The sequence below is a fragment of the Galeopterus variegatus genome, unplaced genomic scaffold, assembly GCF_000696425.1.
Source record: "Galeopterus variegatus unplaced genomic scaffold, G_variegatus-3.0.2 Scaffold2824, whole genome shotgun sequence".
In the NCBI taxonomy this organism is placed as follows: domain Eukaryota; kingdom Metazoa; phylum Chordata; class Mammalia; order Dermoptera; family Cynocephalidae; genus Galeopterus; species Galeopterus variegatus.
The window spans coordinates 222,493-240,528 of NW_007728935.1; the positions used below are offsets into that span (position 1 = coordinate 222,493).

Sequence of the window (18,036 nt, forward strand, 5' to 3'; positions counted from 1 at the left end):
GTTAACTGAAACTTTCCTCTATTAACTAAATTGTCTTATGCTCCCTTTGTTGTTGTGGATCCTCCAAGAGGCAGATGTCAAGACAGACTTTGCAGTGTAAGATTTATTGGGTGGAGCATCTTTGAACAATAAGGGGAAAGAGAGCCAGTTGTAGGTGGGGAGGGCTTTCAGAATGAGGTACAAGTCTAACACCTGTGAAGGAAGACAGGAAAGGAGAGATTGGGTAGGAAATGCCTCAGATCACAGCAGTTGAGACAGACTCAGCCAGGGAGATCAGTCCCCAAGCAAAAGTTGCCTGTTAGTGGAATCCCATATGGGACAGAAAAGGGCAATGATTACTGGCCCTGCCATGCTCAGTCACTGGCTGGGAGCAGTTTAGGCAGAGTGCTCTCATTGCTCAAGGGGGCTGCCGGCAACTAGAGGCTGAACTATGTTCCATGAGGTAGGTTCTCTTGAAGACCTGAGTGACACATATTCATGGCTACCACACTTCCCCCCAAAATTTATTCATTTATTTCATAACAAGATTCACAAAGTCTTAATGTGTCTTGCCATATAAACATTTACAAGAGAATAATAAGTACTAGGGGAAAATGTAAATAAAAGTAGAAACTCAAAGAACTTCTAGTTCCTCAGGGTAAACAAGTTTTCTGGCATTAAATTCTAAAAGATATTTCTCAGGGAGGATTCACATTGGAAGTACTGAGTAATAATGATTTCATTGGCCACAGTATTCCTGCAACAAATATGCTTGGTTATTTTCTTATGGCTCTTTTATGTAGCATGTTTTGAGAAATCTTAAGGGTTTAACATTAAAATACAACTCATTGAAGATAATAATGCGGAAGACAAGATTATATGGAGAAGTCATGTAGCTGATGGTCTGTGTTATTGGAGCTAAGATTAGGACTCTGAATTCTCAGAGAAGGAAATGGACTGAACAGCATTTAAATAATCTTGCATAAATATGACTTCTGTCAGACAAACTTTTGATAAAATGTTTGAAACAGCAGACTACTCAAAATTATATTCCTTAGAATAATAAAGTCTAGAAACAGATCCAAAAGATATGTAAGATAAAGGTGGCATTTCAAATCAATCACTGTGGGTGGGAGGATGGGAAAGAGTGTATTATTTAATAATTGATAGAGAAATTTGGGTAGTCATATGGAAAATAAAGTTATATCTGTACTTAACATTTTATACCAGGATAAATTCCAGATTAATTAATTAATTAATTAATTATTTTTTTGTGGCTAGCTGGTGTGGCGACCCAAACCCTTGATGTTGGTGTTATAACACTGTGCTGTAACCAACTGAGTTAACTGGACAGTCCCCAGATGGATTAAATATTTAAATGTAAAAAATGGAACTATGGTACTAGTAAATGGAACTATTATACTAGTATGGTAAAGTAATAAAAGAAACCACAGGAGAATTTAAAAAAATAATTTTGTATAGTGTAGTATGATAAAGCATTCCAGAAGCCATAAAAGGATAGACTGTGAATTTGATTACATAATTTTTTTTTTTTTTTTTAATTTGAAGGTGATGGGAGCAGCATGGCAAAAACTATTGTAAGCAAAATCAAAAGACAAGTGAGAAACTGGAGAAAATATTTGTAACTCATATCACAAAGGACTGATCTCCCTAATGTATAAAGAGCTCTAGATATCAATGAGAAAAAGACTAGTATCCAATAGAATAATGGGCAAACAATATGAACAGATAATTCAGAGAAAGTGAAATACAAATGTCTCTTAAACTTACGAAAAGAAACTGTCTCACTCTTGTTGGGGGAAATGCAATAAAAACTGCAGAGAGATACTATTTTTGACTTTTCAGATTGGCAGCTACCCAACAGTTTGGTAATATACTACATTAGAGAATATGTGGGAAGGCAGACACTCATTGGCAACCACTGAACTGCTTTCTATCACGATAGATTTGTTTGCATTTTCTAGAATCTTAAACAAATGGAATCATATAATGTGTATTCTTCTCATCTGGCTTCTTTCACTCAGCATAATTATTTTGAGATTCATTCATGTTATAGCATGTATCAGTAGTTCATTCCTTTATAGCTGAGTAGTATTCCATTATATGGATCTACAATTTATGATCATTTTACTGTTGATGGACATTTGGGTAGTTTTCAGTCTGGGGCTATTACAAATAAAGCTGTTATAAACATCCATGAAAAAGTTCTTTGTATGTACATATGCTTTTATTTTCCTTGAGTAAATACAAAAGTATGTAATAGCTGGATCTTATGGTAGATTTTCGTTTAACTTTTACTAAAAACTGCGAAACTGTTTTTCAAATTGGTTATATTTAAAAAAAAAAAAGAAAGAAAAGGAAAAGAAAAAGGAGACAAAACCCCACAAATCGGTTGTATCATTTTATATTCTTACCAGTAATGTATGAGAATTCCAGTTTCTCCACATTTTAGAAATTCTGTTGGTCATGTAGTGGTCTCTCATTGTGTTTAATTAGCATTTCCATAATGTCTGATGATAAATTCATGTGCATTTATTTTTATTTTTAATTATCTTTGTAAAAGTGTATAATCAGGTCTTTTGCACAATTTTTAATTGGGATGTTTGTTTTTTTATTAGTAAGTGTAAGAGTTCTTTATGTAAATATAAATATGTTGTTAGATATATGTTTTGTAAATATTTTCTACTAGTCTGTGTGGCACAGTACCTTTTTATCACTGTTTTTAAAAAGTTTGCGATATAATTTATATGCCATAAAATTCTCCCTTTTAAAGTATACAATTCATTGATTTTTAGTATATTTGCAAGATTGTACAACCATCAGCATTATCTAATTCTAGAACATTTTTATTATCCCAAAAAGAAATTTCCCTACCCATTAGTAGTCACTTCCTATTTTCTACCTACCAGCCCCTAGCAACCACTAATCTACTTTTTGTCTCTGGGTTTGCTGATTCTAGACATTCATATAAATGGCATCATACAATATATGGCCTTTTGTGTCTGGCTTCTTTCACTTAGCATGATGTTTTCAAGGTTTATCTAGGCCTTATCATGTATCACTAATTCTTCCTTTTTATTGTCAAGTAATGTTCCATTGTGTGTGTAATATCACATTTTGTTTATCTAGTCATCAGTTGATGGACATTTGTAAAATACAGTAAATTTTTGTATATTAACCTTGAATCCTGCAGTCATGCTAAACTCATATTAGTTCTGATAGGGTTTTCTGTAAATTCCATATAATTTTCTACATAGGTGATCATTTCATCTACAAATAAAGAGTTTATTAATATGGTAAATTACATTGACTGATTTCATATGTCAAACCAATCTTGCATTATGGTATAAACCCTTCATAGTTGTGATGTATTATTCTTTTTATATATTGTTAGAATAGATTTTATAAAAATTAGTTAAGAATTTTTGTATTTGTTAGTGACAAACATTAGTCTGCAGTTTTCTTCTCTTACCATGTCTTTGTGTGGTTTGGGTATCTGGGTAATGCTAGCCTCATAGGATGAGTTGCAAAGTATTTCTAATTCAATTTTTTTGAAGAGAATATAGAATTTGTATTATTTCTTCTTTAAATATTTGTTGGAATTCACCAATTAAGCCATCTGGACCTGGATTTTTTTGTGTGTGGGAAGATTTTTAACCACAAATCCAATTTCTTTAGTAAATGTAGGGCTATTCAGATTTACTGTTGAGTGAGCTTTGTGTCTTTCAAGGTACTTGTTGATTAGTTGGCAAAAAATTGTTCTTAATATATTTTTAGTTTCCTTTTAATATCTGTAGAACTGTAGCAAAGTTCCCTCTCTCATTTCTGATATTGTTAATTTGGATATTCTTTTTCTCCTGACCAGTATGATTAAAAGTTTATCTATTTCACTGATCTTCTCAGAGAACCAGCTTTTGATTTTATTTTATCTGTTGCTTTTCTATTTTCTGTTTGTTTGTTTCTGCTCTGATCTTTATTATATCTTTCTTCTTTTTACTTTCGTTTTTTTTTCCCCTAGTTTCTTAAGGTAGAAGTTGATTTTTATTTGAGACTTTTTTTATTGTTACATAGTTGATTGTATATAACTGTGTATTTGAGACTTCTAATAGAAGTATTTTAGTGCTATTAATTTTCCTCTAAATCCTACTTTAGCTGTATCCCACAAATTTTAATATGCTGTTTTCAGTCTGTTTAAAATGTTTTCTAATTTCCTTTCTGTTTTGTTTTTCTTTTACTCATGGTTTATTTAGAAGTGTTATATTTAATTTCAAAATATTTAGGGGATTTCCCAGAAATCTTTTTGTTACCATTTTCTAATTTAATTCCATTATGTTCAGAGACTATACCTTGTATAACTTGAATTCTTGTAAATTTATTTAGACTTGTTTTATTGCCCACAATATGTTTTATCCTGGGTTGACTCTTAACTCACTTAGAAGTGTGTGGTGCTAATAACACACCAAGGTCAGGGTTTTGGATCTCCATACTGGCCAGTGCCAAAAAAAAAAAAAATTGTTTTATCTTGTTAAATGTTCTGTGTACCCTTGAAAAGAATGTTTTCTGCTCTTGTTGGGTTGAGTGTCCTATAAATGTCAATTAGGTCAAGTTGGTTGGTAGTGTTGTTCAAGTCTTCTATATCCTTACTGATCTTCTATTTGTTCTATCAATTAAGAAGAGAAGGATGTTGAAATCTGTTGCTAGAATTGTGGATCTGTTTATTTCTCTTGGTGGTTTGCTGTGGTTTGAATGTCCAAGCTCATATTCGAGATTGATCCCCATTGTAACAATGTTCTGACTATGATATTTGAAAGGTGGGGCCTTTAAGAGATAATTGGATCATGAGGACTATGCCCTCATGAATACAGTAATACATGGTTAATGGGTTAATGGATGAATAGGTTATCATGGGAGTGGCAATAGAGGCTTTATAAGGATGGGAAGAAACACGTTAGTGCACTCTTGCTCAGACCTCATCATGTGATACCCTGTTGGCATGGGACTCTGTAGAGAGTTCCCATTAAGAGGGTCCTAACCAGATGTGCCACTTGACCTTGTACTTCCCAGCCTCCAAAACTGTAAGAAATAAATTCTATTTCTTTATGAATTACCCAGTTTTAGGTATTCTGTTATAAGCAACAGAAAATGGACTAATACACAGTTTTATAAGTGTTTGCTTCATGTATTTTGAAGCTTAGTTATCAGATACATAACCATTTAGGATTATGTCCTCTTGATGAATTGACCCTTTTATGATTATGAAATGGCATCCTTTATTCCTGGTAATATTCTTTGTCCTAAAATATACTTTACTTGATATTAATATAGCCACTTCAGCTTTCTTTTAATTAGCATTAGCATAGTATATCTTTTTTTAATCCTTTTTCTTTTAGTATGTTTTTGTCTTTATATTTAAAGTGCATTTCTTGTAGTCAGTATATTGATGGGTCTTGCTTTTATCCAGACTGACAATCTCTGCCTTTTAATTGACGTGTTTAGACCATTTACATTTGATGTGATTATTCATATGGATGGGTATAAATCTACCAGATTGCTATTTATTTTCTGTTTATCCCAATTCTTCTTTATTGCACTTTTCTTCTTTATTTTCTGTTTCTTTTGTATTAATGAAATATATTTTAATCATTCAGTTTTGTCTCCCTACTGAAAGAGCTCTCTTTTTTTCTCTTTTTCTTTTTTAGCAGTTGTTTAGGGTTTATAGTATACATCTTTAACTTGTGATACTGTGACAGTTCATATATAGTATTTCAATCTTGTAATAGTATATTTACATATATTAGTTTGTTTCTGTTGCTCATAACAAGATACCTGGAACTTGGTAATTTATAAAAAAATGATATCTGTTGCTTACAGTTTGGAGGCTGGGAAGTCCCAAGTCCAGGGAACACTTATGGTGAGGGCATTCTTTGGTGGTGACTTCAGCAATACAGGGTATCACATGGCCAAATGGCAGAAGCCATTCCTCACTCCTTCTTCTTTTAAAGCCCTCAGAACCACACCCATGACCACCATTAAACTATCAATTTATTAATCTATTTACTAGGGCATAGTCCTTACAATCTAATCACTTCTTCAAGACCCCACCTTTCAATTACCCACCATAAAAGGATTTCCTGCATTCTTAACACTGTCACAGTGGGGGTTAAGTTTCTAATACATGGACTTTGGGGGACACAATTTAGTCCACAGTATTCTATTTCTCCCCTCCCAGCCTTTGTATTATTATTGTCATACATTTTACTTATGCATGTATTATAACTCCACACTATCTGTTTTATTTTATTATATTTTTTGCTTTAAACACACTAAACCTTACCAGCTGGCTGCCAAAAAAATTAAAAATAAATAAATAAACAAACTATATATACTTTTATTATTTATATTTTTCAGTGGCTGGCTGGTATGGGGATCTGAACTCTTGACCTTGATTTTATAACACCACGCTCTACCTCACTGAGCTAATAGGCCAGCCCCAGACTATAAACTTTTAAAGAAATCTAAAGAATTAGAAAAAAACAATCTTGTATTTACCTACGTAGTTATCATTTTTGGTGCTCTTCTCTTTTTTTAATGTAGATTCATCTTTTCATCTGGTATCATTTTCTTGTTCATGAAGGACTTCCTTTAACATTTTTTGTACTGCAAGCTTTCTGGTTTTACTTTCTTTCAGCTTTTATACATTTGGAAAGGTCTTTATTCTGCCTTTGTTTTTAAGTGATATTTTTAGTGGATATGCAATGTTAGTTTTACAGTTTCATTTCAGTACTTTAGGGTGTTTCTCCATTGTCTTCTCACTTGCATGGTTTCCCGTGAGAAATGTATTGTCATCCATACTTTTGTTCCTCCATATGTAATGTGGGTTTTTTTTTTCCCCTCCAGCTGCTTTTAAGTTTTTTTTTCTTTATGACTGGTTTTGAGCAATTTGATTGTGATATTCCCTGGTGTAATTTTGTTCATATCTTTTGTGCTTGGTGTTTGTTGAGCCTCTTTGACTTGTGGGTTTATAGTTTTTATCAAGTTTAGAAAAAGTTTAGTCATTATCCTTCCACTGTTTTTTTTTCTGTACCCTCTTTCTCTTTTCTCCTTTGGCGACTCCATTTACATGTACATTAATTAGACCACTTAAAGTTATCCTACAATTCATTAATGTTCTGCATATTTTTTAAAAAGTCTTTTTTATATAACTTTTTTTTTTTCCTTTTTTTTTTTTACTGACCGGTAACGGGATCACAACCCTCAGTGTCGCACCCGTACCGGGGACCGGCAACGGGATCGCAACCCTCGGTGCTGTGCCCGCACCGCGCTCAGCCAATGAGCGGGAACCGGTCTCCACATGGGATCCGAACCCTCAGCGGGAGCGCCGCCGCGCTCCCAAGCGGCGCACTCTCCCGTGCGCCACTGGGCCGGCCCATTATATAACTTTCATTTTGAATAATTTCTATTACTGTATCTTCAAATTCACAAATTCACTTTTCTTCTGTAATGGTTAATTTGCCATTAATTCCTGTTATCATTTTTCTTCTTCCCATAAGTACTACACAATGCTCTGTGGATAGGGGTTTTTGAACTCTGACTAGCAGGAGCATGAACTACTCTGGGCAGTGTGTGTTTCAGGAATTATTCTCATTAATCCTTTCATTGGTTCTTCCCTCACTTTTGAGTAGTTTCTTTATATCTCTGTCCCGAGAAGTGCTTATCTGAAGTCTAGAGGTGATCTGCAAATCTCTGGAGCTTACTCTGTGTGCAGGTGTCTGCTTTCTTGAGAACTCTAACCTTCTTTGCTTCCCTAGACTTCCAACTCTTGTCTTCTTAACTCAGGGAGATTGCCAAGATCACCGAGGTTTTCCTCTCCTATGCTTCAGTCTGAAAACTCTGTCTATTAGGTAAACTGGGGTAATTTTAGGGCTCACAATAGTGTTCAGTGTCTGAAAGCTCTTGTTTCTTGTATTTTATTTCTTAGTTATTTCAGTCAAGAGGGTTATCAATTCCCTTTTTCTCCATTTTGGCTAAAGCCAGGAATATTTTGAATATTTTAAATATTTAAAGTAGAAAAGTGTAAGGAATCCTGATGTACCCATCTGCCAACTTCAACAATTAACTCATAGCTAACCTTGCTTTATTTGTATTCCCATCCTCTTTCCCCCTTCCTGATTATTTTGGAGGAAATCCCAGAAGTCTTAATATTTCATTTGTGGACATTTAAAGGAAATTAGGATCTTTCTTATGGTGGTACACAGATAATTCCATATAGCATGTTTATTCTAAACCATTGCCCACATTTAGAGTATTGAAGAAATTGGTTTCAGGAGAATGACTAAGAATCATCAAGAAAAGTTTAAAATATGATTGTTTATTTCATTTGAAAACACAGAGAAGTTTGAGGGAAGCTGTAAACATAATAATTTGGTAGAGTTAGATCATTTCAAATCCCAGTTCTACCATTTATTGGTTATATGACCATGAATATGTTTACCAATCTAAGTCTTCATTTTCCTGTCTGCAAAATGGGAATAGCGGTAGTATCTACTTCAGGGTTATTTGTGAGTCAATGTATATGTCAATGAGTTGTTTCAATAACAAGCTAATATTTTTGATCTTTTAAAATTAAAAAGGGCTCATTAGAAAGCTATATTCATTACTACCTTTGTTATATCCACAGGGAGCTTAGAGTATTTTAATCATCTTATTCCTGAAGATGAAAGATTTTTTTTTTCCTTTTTGTCTTTTTTACTGACCGGTAACGGGATCGCAACCCTCGGTGTCGCGCCCGCACCGGGGACCAGCAACGGGATTGCAACCCTCAGTGTCGCACCCGCACCGTGCTCAACCAGTGAGCGGGAACCAGCCTCCACATGGGATCCGAACCCTCGGCGGGAGCGCCACTGCGCTCCCAGGCGGCGCATTCTTCAGTGTGCCACTGGGCCGGCCCAAAAGATATTATTTTGAGAGTGTTTTGTAGATCCTTGTTTTAAAAATCATGTCAGATTTTTTTCTGATTATAACTATACCGTGTTGTGTGTTCATTGAGAAAAAAGTGGAAAGTACACATCTGCCTAAAGAATTGTATATAGAAGAAAAGTAATTGCCTGTAGTATATATACACACATTGGGATTGAACTCTTAAGACATACATATTTTTATTTTTATAGCAATGGCTTTTTATCTCCCTAAATTCTGTATCTGATAACTAAAATATAAGCTCCATAAAGTCAAGAAGTTTGTATAGATATCTGAGCATCCAGAGCAGTGTTTGGGTTTTCATCTGAGCTCTATCACTTACTAGCAGTATGGTCCTAGATAGTGTGCTTAACGTGTCTGTTCCTCAGTCTCCTAACTGAATAGGATTGTTGTGACGTTTAATGAGTTAACACAGATAAAATGCTTAGAAAAGTACTAGGTACATATATGGTAAGCATTATGGGTTAGTTAAATATTGGGTTAGTTAATTATTATTATTACTCTTTTATTATTATAATATTTAATTTAAAATGCTATCAAATGAATGACTAAATTGAAAGAAGTTCACTTGCAGATAATGCTTAAGTTCCCCTTATTTATAACTCTATTCCCAGTTCCCTCTTCAGAGATAACCAGTGTTATCAGCTTGATATTCATCCTTTTATTTATTTGTTTTTATTTATTTATTTATTTATTTTGGCAGCTGGTCAGTAGGAGATCCAATCTCATGACCTTGGTGTTATCAGCATCACGTTCTCACAAGTGAGCTAACCGGCCTTCCTACTTTTTATTTTTTTGGGTCTGTGACTCAGATAGATATGTATTCTTTTAGACCTTTTCCATGTATTTACATCCTTAAAGAAACGTGTGTGTTTGTAAGTATAAAGTATTTGGGGCGTATGTTTTAAAATATACATGGTACCACTCTCTCTATATATATGTCATTTGTAAGTTGCTGCTTATACTCAACAGTGTATCTTAGAGATACTTACTATATACAGTATTTTAAATGACTTTTTTCACTTAATGTTATACTTTGACACTCTTGTCATGTTATTAAATATTTTTTAAATGTGATTTTTAAATGACTCCATGGTGTGTTCCCCTTTGCTGAATTTTTAAGATTATTTTCCTTTTTTTCATTAATAGAAATAATAGTATGATGAATGGTTTTTTTTTGTTTGTTTTGGTTTTTTTTTTTCCTTTTTGTCTTTTTTTGTGTCCGCCAATGGATCGCAACCCTCAGTGTCGCGCCCGTACCGGACCGGGACCAGCAACGGGATCGCAACCCTCGGTGTTGCGCCTGCACCTCGCTCAGCCAGTGAGCGGGAACCGGTCTGTATGTGGGATCCGAACCCTCGGCGGGAGCACCGTCGCGCTCCCAAGCGGCGCACTGTAGCAGTGTGCCACCGGATCCGAACCCTCGGCGGGAGCGCCGCCATGCTCCCAAGCGGCGCACTGTAGCAGTGCGCCGCCGGGCCGGCCCTTATTGTGCCTTTAATATGATGTTTCTCAAACTGATTTGAGTGTGGACTTTTAATTTTTTTAATAAAATATCTTCCTGGAACACCCTTTGGAAAAGCTAGGCCAGAGGATTGGGTTCCAATGATTAACAAAAGCTTATGGTCAACCCAGTGAGAGAATACTTTGCAGGAGTTAGTCCTGGACCTGCTGTTAATGTTTTTAGATTAATTTCTTAGATAATAACATAGAGATTGTGATAATCGTGTCTTTGGGTATAATATTACACTAAGGCAGAATGAAGGCAGTTTTGGTTTGGTGAAGGAAAATGGGGCTTTGGAATCTGTAGATCAGGTTAAAAAAAATCTTAATTTTAGGCTTTGCTAGGTTGAGTGGCCTTTGGCAAATTGCTTAATCTCTTTGACCTCAGGTTTTTTGTGTGTAAAATGGGTGGGATGACACACACCTTGTATGTTTTTTGTGAAGAGCAAATAATGTGTAAGGTATAATTTCTTTACCCACTTTTATTGTTGTTCTGTTCCAACTTGGAAGATAGGGACAGAATTTGTTATACTGTTACTAAATTGGAGAAAGGGCAAAGCAGACAAAGAAATTCAGTGGTGAACATAGTTCTGAATAAATATAAATACACCATGTAAGATCAATGCAGTATAAATGTTTTTTACTTGGATATTTGGAGTCTTGGGAATAGGAAAGCTGTTCTTATACAAGAATATAAACATCCAAGTAAAAAACGTGTGTACAGAAAGGATGCCATAAAAATTGTTGAGAACTAAGCTATAGACTGGGAGGAAATGTTTGTAATAAATGTGATACAAATTAATGTACAGGCTATATATATTTCTATAAATTAATAAGATATAGACATATAGTCCAATAGAAATGTGGGAAAAAGATACAAACAAGAATTACATAAATGAGAAGTTACAAATGGTCATTAAAAATATGAATATGCCCACCTTCTCTACTAATCAGAGAAATACAAATTAAAGTGAGAGACCATTTCTGCCCAGGATATGAGGAAAATTAAAAAGGTTAATAATATTTGGTGTTGACAAGGGTATTAGGAATGAGTACACTTATACACAGTTAATAGAAGAATAAGTTTCTTCCATGATCAAGGGTTCAGATCCCTGCACTGGCCAGCCACAAAAATAAATAATAAATAAATTTCCTTTTTTTTTTTTTTTTTTTTTAAAAGATGACCGGTAAGGGGATCTCAACCCTTGGCTTGGTGTTGTCAGCACCACGCTCAGCCAGTGAGCAAACTGGCCATCCCTATATAGGATCTGAACCCGTGGCCTTGGTGTTATCAGCACCGCACTCTACCGAGTGAGCCACAGTCCGGCCTAATAAATAAATTTCTATGTCCTTTTTTGGAAGACGTGTTGACAGTAGCTATTAAAATTAAAAATGCTGCCTGGCCAGTTAGTTCAATTGGTTAGATCATGGTGTCATAACACCAGGGTCTAGGGTTCAGATTCCTGCACCAACCAGCAACCAAAACAAAAACAAAAACAGATTACCTAAAAAAAAAAATTAAAAATGCTCATGCTTCTTGACTCTTCAATTCCATCTTTTAGTATTTACCCTAGAGAAATATTCACACATCCATAAAGGCACTGGCACAAGAATTTTTACTGCAGCATTATTTATAATAGTGAAAAATTAGGGATAATAGAGTAACAGGAATGATTAAATGAATTGTACTATGCTCATGCAATGGAATATTATCCAGTTTTTGAAAAGAATGATGTAGTGAAGTAGTATGATACCTCCAGCTTCATTCTTTTTGTGCAAGATTGCTTTGGCTATTCAGGGTTTTTTGTGGTTTCATAGAAATTTTAGGATTGTTTTTCTGTTTCTATGAAGAATGTCATTGGTATTTTGATAGGAATTGCATTGAGTCTGTAGATTGCTTTGGTTAGTATGGACATTTTGATAATATTAATTCTTCCAACCCATGAACATGGGATGTCTTTCCACTTATATCTCCTTCAATTTCTTTCATCAATGTTTTATAGTTTTTATTGTAGAGATCTTTCACCTCTTTGTTTAAATTTACTCTTAGATCTTTTATTTTAGGGGGTAGCTATTATAAATGAGATTACTTCCCTGATTTCTTTTTCAGATAGTTTGTTATTGGCATATAGAAATGCTACTGGTTTTTGTATTTGATATTGTATCCTACTACCTTACTGAATTCATTTATTAGTTCTAGCAGTTTTTTGGTGTATTCTTTACTCAAAATATACTATAAAGCTATAGTAACCAAAACAGCATGGTACTAGCATAAACACAGAGACCAAAGGAACAGAATAGAGAATCCATAAATAAATTCACACATTTACAGCCAACTGATTTTCGACAGAAGGGCCAACAGTACACATTGGAGAAAAGATAACCTCTTTAATAAATGGTGCTGGGAAGATTGGATATCCAGTTGCAGAAGATTGAAACTAGACCCCTATCTCTCACCATACACAAAAATCAACTCGAAATGGGATAAAGACTTAAATTTAAGACCCAAAACTATGAAACTACTAGGAGAAAACATAGTGGATATACTTTATGAAATTGGACTGGGCAAAGCTTTTTTGTCTTTTTTTTTTTTTTTTTAAAGATGACCGGTAAGGGGATCTTAACCCTTGACTTGGTGTTGTCAGCACCACGCTCACCCAGTGAGCGAACCGGCCATCCCTATATGGGATCCGAACCCGTGGCCTTGGTGTTATCAGCACCGCACTCTACCGAGTGAGCCACGGGCCGGCCCGGCAAAGCTTTTTTGAACAAGACTTCAAAGGCACAGGTAGCAAAAGCAAACATAGACAAATGGTATTACTCAAACTAAAAAGCTTCTGCACAGCAGAACACAATTAACAAACTGAAGAGACAACCTACAGAATGGGAGATTGTGTTTGCAAACTACACGTCAGACAAGGGGCTAATATCCAGAACACATAAGGAACTCAAACAACTCAACAGCAGAAAAACACAGATAATATGATTTATAAATAGGCAAAAGACCTGAGTATATGTTTCTCAAAAGAATACATACAGATGGCCAACAGGTTTATGAAAACATGCTCAACATCACTAATCATTAGGGAAATGCAAATTAAAACCACAATGAGATATCATCTCACTCCGCTTAGAATGGCTATGATAAAAAGACAGGAAACAGCAAATGCCGGTGAGGATGTGGAGAAAAGGGAACTCTTATACGCTGTTGATGGGAATGTAAATTAGTACATCCATTATAGAAAACAGAATGGAGGTTCTTCAGAGAACTAAAAATTGAAATACCTTTTGACCCAGCAATCCACTACTGGGTATATACCCAAAGGAAATGAAATCAATATACTGAAGAGACATCTGCAGTCCCATGTTCATTGCAGCACTATGCACAATAGCCAAGCAATGGAATCAACCTAAATGTCCATCAGCAGATGAATGGACAAAAAAATGTGGTGTATATGTATATGGAATATTATTCAGCTATAAAAAACCATGAAATCCTGTCATTTGCAGCAGCGTGGATGGAGCTAGAGACTGTTGTGTTAAGTAAAGTAAACCAGGCACAGAAAGACAAATACTGCATGATCTCACTCTTATATGGAATCTAAAAAAAAGACGGTTCTTATAGAAGTAGAGAGTAGAATAATGGTTACCAGAGGCCTGGGGTTGTGGGGACAGGACATAGCAGGGAGGGGAAGTAGTAGATTAACAGGTACAAAGCTATGCTATCTACCCTAAGTGAATTAATATATAATTTATGCATATATTGAGACAGCACACTGTACTCCACAAATATGCAGAAATAAAGGTTAAAGGGGCCGGCCCGGTGGCACACTGCTACAGTGCGCCACTTGGGAGCGTGGCGGCGCTCCCGCCGAGGGTTCGGATCCCACATACAGACCGGTTCCCGCTCACTGGCTGAGCGAGGTGCGGGCGTGACACCGAGGGCTGCGATCCGTTGCTGGACACGAAAAATGACAAAAGGAAAAAAAAAGAAAGAAAGGTTAAAAGAAAAAAGGCTTTCATAGAGCTTCCAGCAAGATAGCAGCAGACCGGTTCCCGCTCACTGGCTGAGCGAGGTGCGGGCGCGACACCGAGGGCTGCGATCCGTTGCTGGACACGAAAAAAGACAAAAAGGAAAAAAAAGAAAGAAAGGTTAAAAGAAAAAAAGGCTTTCATAGAGCTTCCAGCAAGATAGCAGACTGAGAACTGCTTACCCAGACTGAGAACTACTATTCGTTGTCTACTGTGAAACGCAAAGGTCATCTGCATGTCTAACAATTTTCTAACAAAGCTCTAACGAGCAGTTAGGGAGGCTGGTGTATTAAATAGGATCAGGAAGAAATGAAAAAAGAAAAATTAAAGGACAAAAATAAACCAAATGTCACCAGAGAAATAGATGGTAGTAAAGAAAAACAAAGTAGAGGGAGACCGTATGAAGCTAACATAACTATGGAGTTATGAAGACATCCTCCCACAACCCAGATTAGAACTAAATTTTGATTTGTAGTTTTTCATCTATATTCATTTGGTTTCTATATACTAACTTCTGTAGCTTGGCCTCAAAGGGAGATTGCTAATAAAAGAGACTTAAAGTTTCTAAAATTCCAGCTTTTTTTTTTTTTTTTGGCCACTAGCTGGTACAGAGATCCAAATCCTTGACCCAGCTTAAAATGATTTGAAACAACTCAAGTGACCATCAACAGGGTCTTGGTTATGTAAACTGAGGTACATCCAGACAATGGCATATTATACAGGTGTATAAAGAAATTCAAGGGTTTGGATCTCCTTATTGGCCAGCTGCCAAAAAACAGAAGGAAGAGGAAGATTCTTTTGTATTCATAGGGGAAAAAAGCAAGGTTCATATTATGCTACCCTTTTGTGAAAGAAAGGGGGATAAGAATAGATAAATATGTTACTTATTTTTGCATAAATGATCAGTAAGAAATGAGGAATAGGCCATGGAAAAAATGTTATTGGATATTTATATGTAAGTTCATTATCGACCCTATTGCCCTGTGAGAGATTCACTATAATGGCACGTCTTATTTAACTTTTCCTCTTTCCTAGCTTAAGGAAGCTCTGGACCATCTGGCTGAGAATGCTTATTTAGCCTTGGATGGCACAATAGGATCTGAAGATGGTGTATCTGATAGTGATTGATTTTCAGTCACCTCAGATCAGAGATGACTTCTTCACCATATCTGGACTAGATGAGTAACTGCTGCACTCACTCTTTCCCTTCCCATGATAATGTATTATCCTATGTTTACCCCCACTAGCCCCTAATCAATATTTAAAATTTAAATAAACACGTTACTATCTTTTTATTAATGATTTCAAGTACTTACCTAGTTTCTGTGCCATGTGTTTTAGACTTTAGCTGTCATTGTCTGGCCAGTTGTGACTGTAAATGCTTGTAAGTCCCTGACCAGCTATATTAGTCTTTGCATAGTGCCTCCAATGCACATTTAATTAGAAACCCTGGAACTACTTTTTAATGCCAATACCCAATGTATTGGCATTCAAAGTGCAACCCTTGCTCTTTCCCATCTTGCGAGATGGTTAGTGAGAAAGTTAAGCTGGATACTAAGGACAAGCCAAAAAGGCTGATGCTGGTGGCAAGGTTAAAAAGGCTAACCTCAAGGCTAAAAAGCCCAAGAAGGGGAAGCCCCCCTGCAGCTGAAATCCTGTCCTCAGAGGAATTGACAGATATTCCCAATCTGCCATGCATTCCAGAAAGACTATTTACAAGAGGAAATACTCAGGACTGGAAAAAAAACAAGGAGAAGATTCTTGCTACTGTCACAAAACCGGTTGGTGGTGACAAGAATGGTGGTACCAGGTGGTTAAACTTCGCAAAATGCCTACGTATTATCCTACCAAAGATGTTCCTTGAAAGCTGTTGAGCAATGGCAAAAACCCTTCAATCAGCACATGAGAAGACTGCAAGCTATCAGCACTCTTGGGACCATTCTAATCATCTTCACTGGGCATCACAGAGGCAAAAGGCTAGTTTTCCTGAAACAGCTGAACAGTGGCTTGCTACTTGTGACTGGACCTCTTGTCCTGAATTGAGTTCCTCTGTGTAGAATACACCAGAATTTTGTCATCACCACCTCCACAAAAATTGATATCAGCAATGTAAAAATCTCAAAACATCTGACTGATTCATACTTTAAGAACAAACTGCGAAAGCCAGACACCAGGAAGGTCAGATCTTCAACAAAGAGAACGTTAAATACGAGGTTACAGAGCAGCATAAGGTCAATCAGAAAGCTGTGGGCTTGCAAATTTTACCAAAAATCAAAGCTATTCCTTATCTCTGGGGCTACCTGCAATCTGTGTTTACCGTGATGAATGTAATTTATCCTCACCAAATTGGTTATCAGTTATTTAAATTTGGTTCTCAGTAAGAAATTCTAAGTTTCTTACTGAGAACCAAATTTAAATAACTGATATGCTTTTAAAAAAACGAACAAAAAAATAACAAAGTGTAACCCTTTGGAACCAAAAATCAGAAACCCTATGCCATACAGCCATTCCTTTAACTAGGTTTTCCAGTCCTGAGAGATAGCTTAGAATCTATTAATTACACCCCCAAATAGTGACAGTTTGCAACTTGCAAACAAACGGAGGAAAAGTTATTAATCAGCTACATCTCTCAGCTTTTAGGAAGAATGACTAAGGACTGACACAAATAGCTATAGGCATCATATTCTAAATAGTTAAAGAAACAGTAAATATCAAGAACAGAAATGTAAATAAAATACTCTTCCCCTTCTAGTTCTCTCCAGTTACATTCACCATCCCTCCCCTTCCTCTACTGAGAGAGGCAGCAGGCAGCAGCTGTTTTACTAGTTTTATTTGATTTACGTGCTAGCCCCTTCTAGTTCTCTCCAGTTACATTCACCATCCCTCCCCTTCCTCTACTGAGAGAGGCAGTAGGCAGCAGCTGTTTTACTAGTTTTATTTGATTTACGTGCTAAACAGGTATGCACAAAGGTTGGTTCAGATTCTTTTCATCCAGGTAAAAAGACCCTTAAACTAACCAAAAAAAAAAAAGAATTTGGAGAAAGGAGAGGTGAAGGAGGGTTTTCTAGTGAAAGGGTAAATGAGACGAGTCTGAGGAGTTCCTCGCTGTGGGACTGTGCTTCTGGCTCCTGAATCCTGTTACTAGTGGCCGTGGTCCCAGACCTAGGGAACTGAATAATGGTTACAATGTTGTTATTTAAACATCTTTCATGTATTCATATCTTCAGATCCCAGAATAACATTGCTGTTTCAACCTTCTAGTTTTTATAAACTAGTGCCAAGGGAAAATTACAGTCAACATGAAGAACAAATATACCCCAAGTCAGAAATATGTTTCAGAAATACACCCAGAAACAGAGGGGAAGAAAGAATAATTATTTTTTTAATCTACCCCACCCCTCTGCTATGAAATTAATATCTTTGACAAACTTTCATTATAAAAGTCATTCATGTTCACTGTGGAAAACAATAACAAAAGAGACAAAAGTCAACCATAATCCCAACACTCGATTAATACATGGCTAA

General features: G+C 35.9%; 1 pseudogene; it reads left to right on the forward strand.

The window, feature by feature from the left end:
* Nucleotides 1–16,204: 16,204 nt before the first annotated feature.
* Nucleotides 16,205–16,833, forward strand: LOC103599011 (annotated as a pseudogene).
* The last annotated feature ends 1,203 nt before the right edge of the window (nt 16,834–18,036 follow it).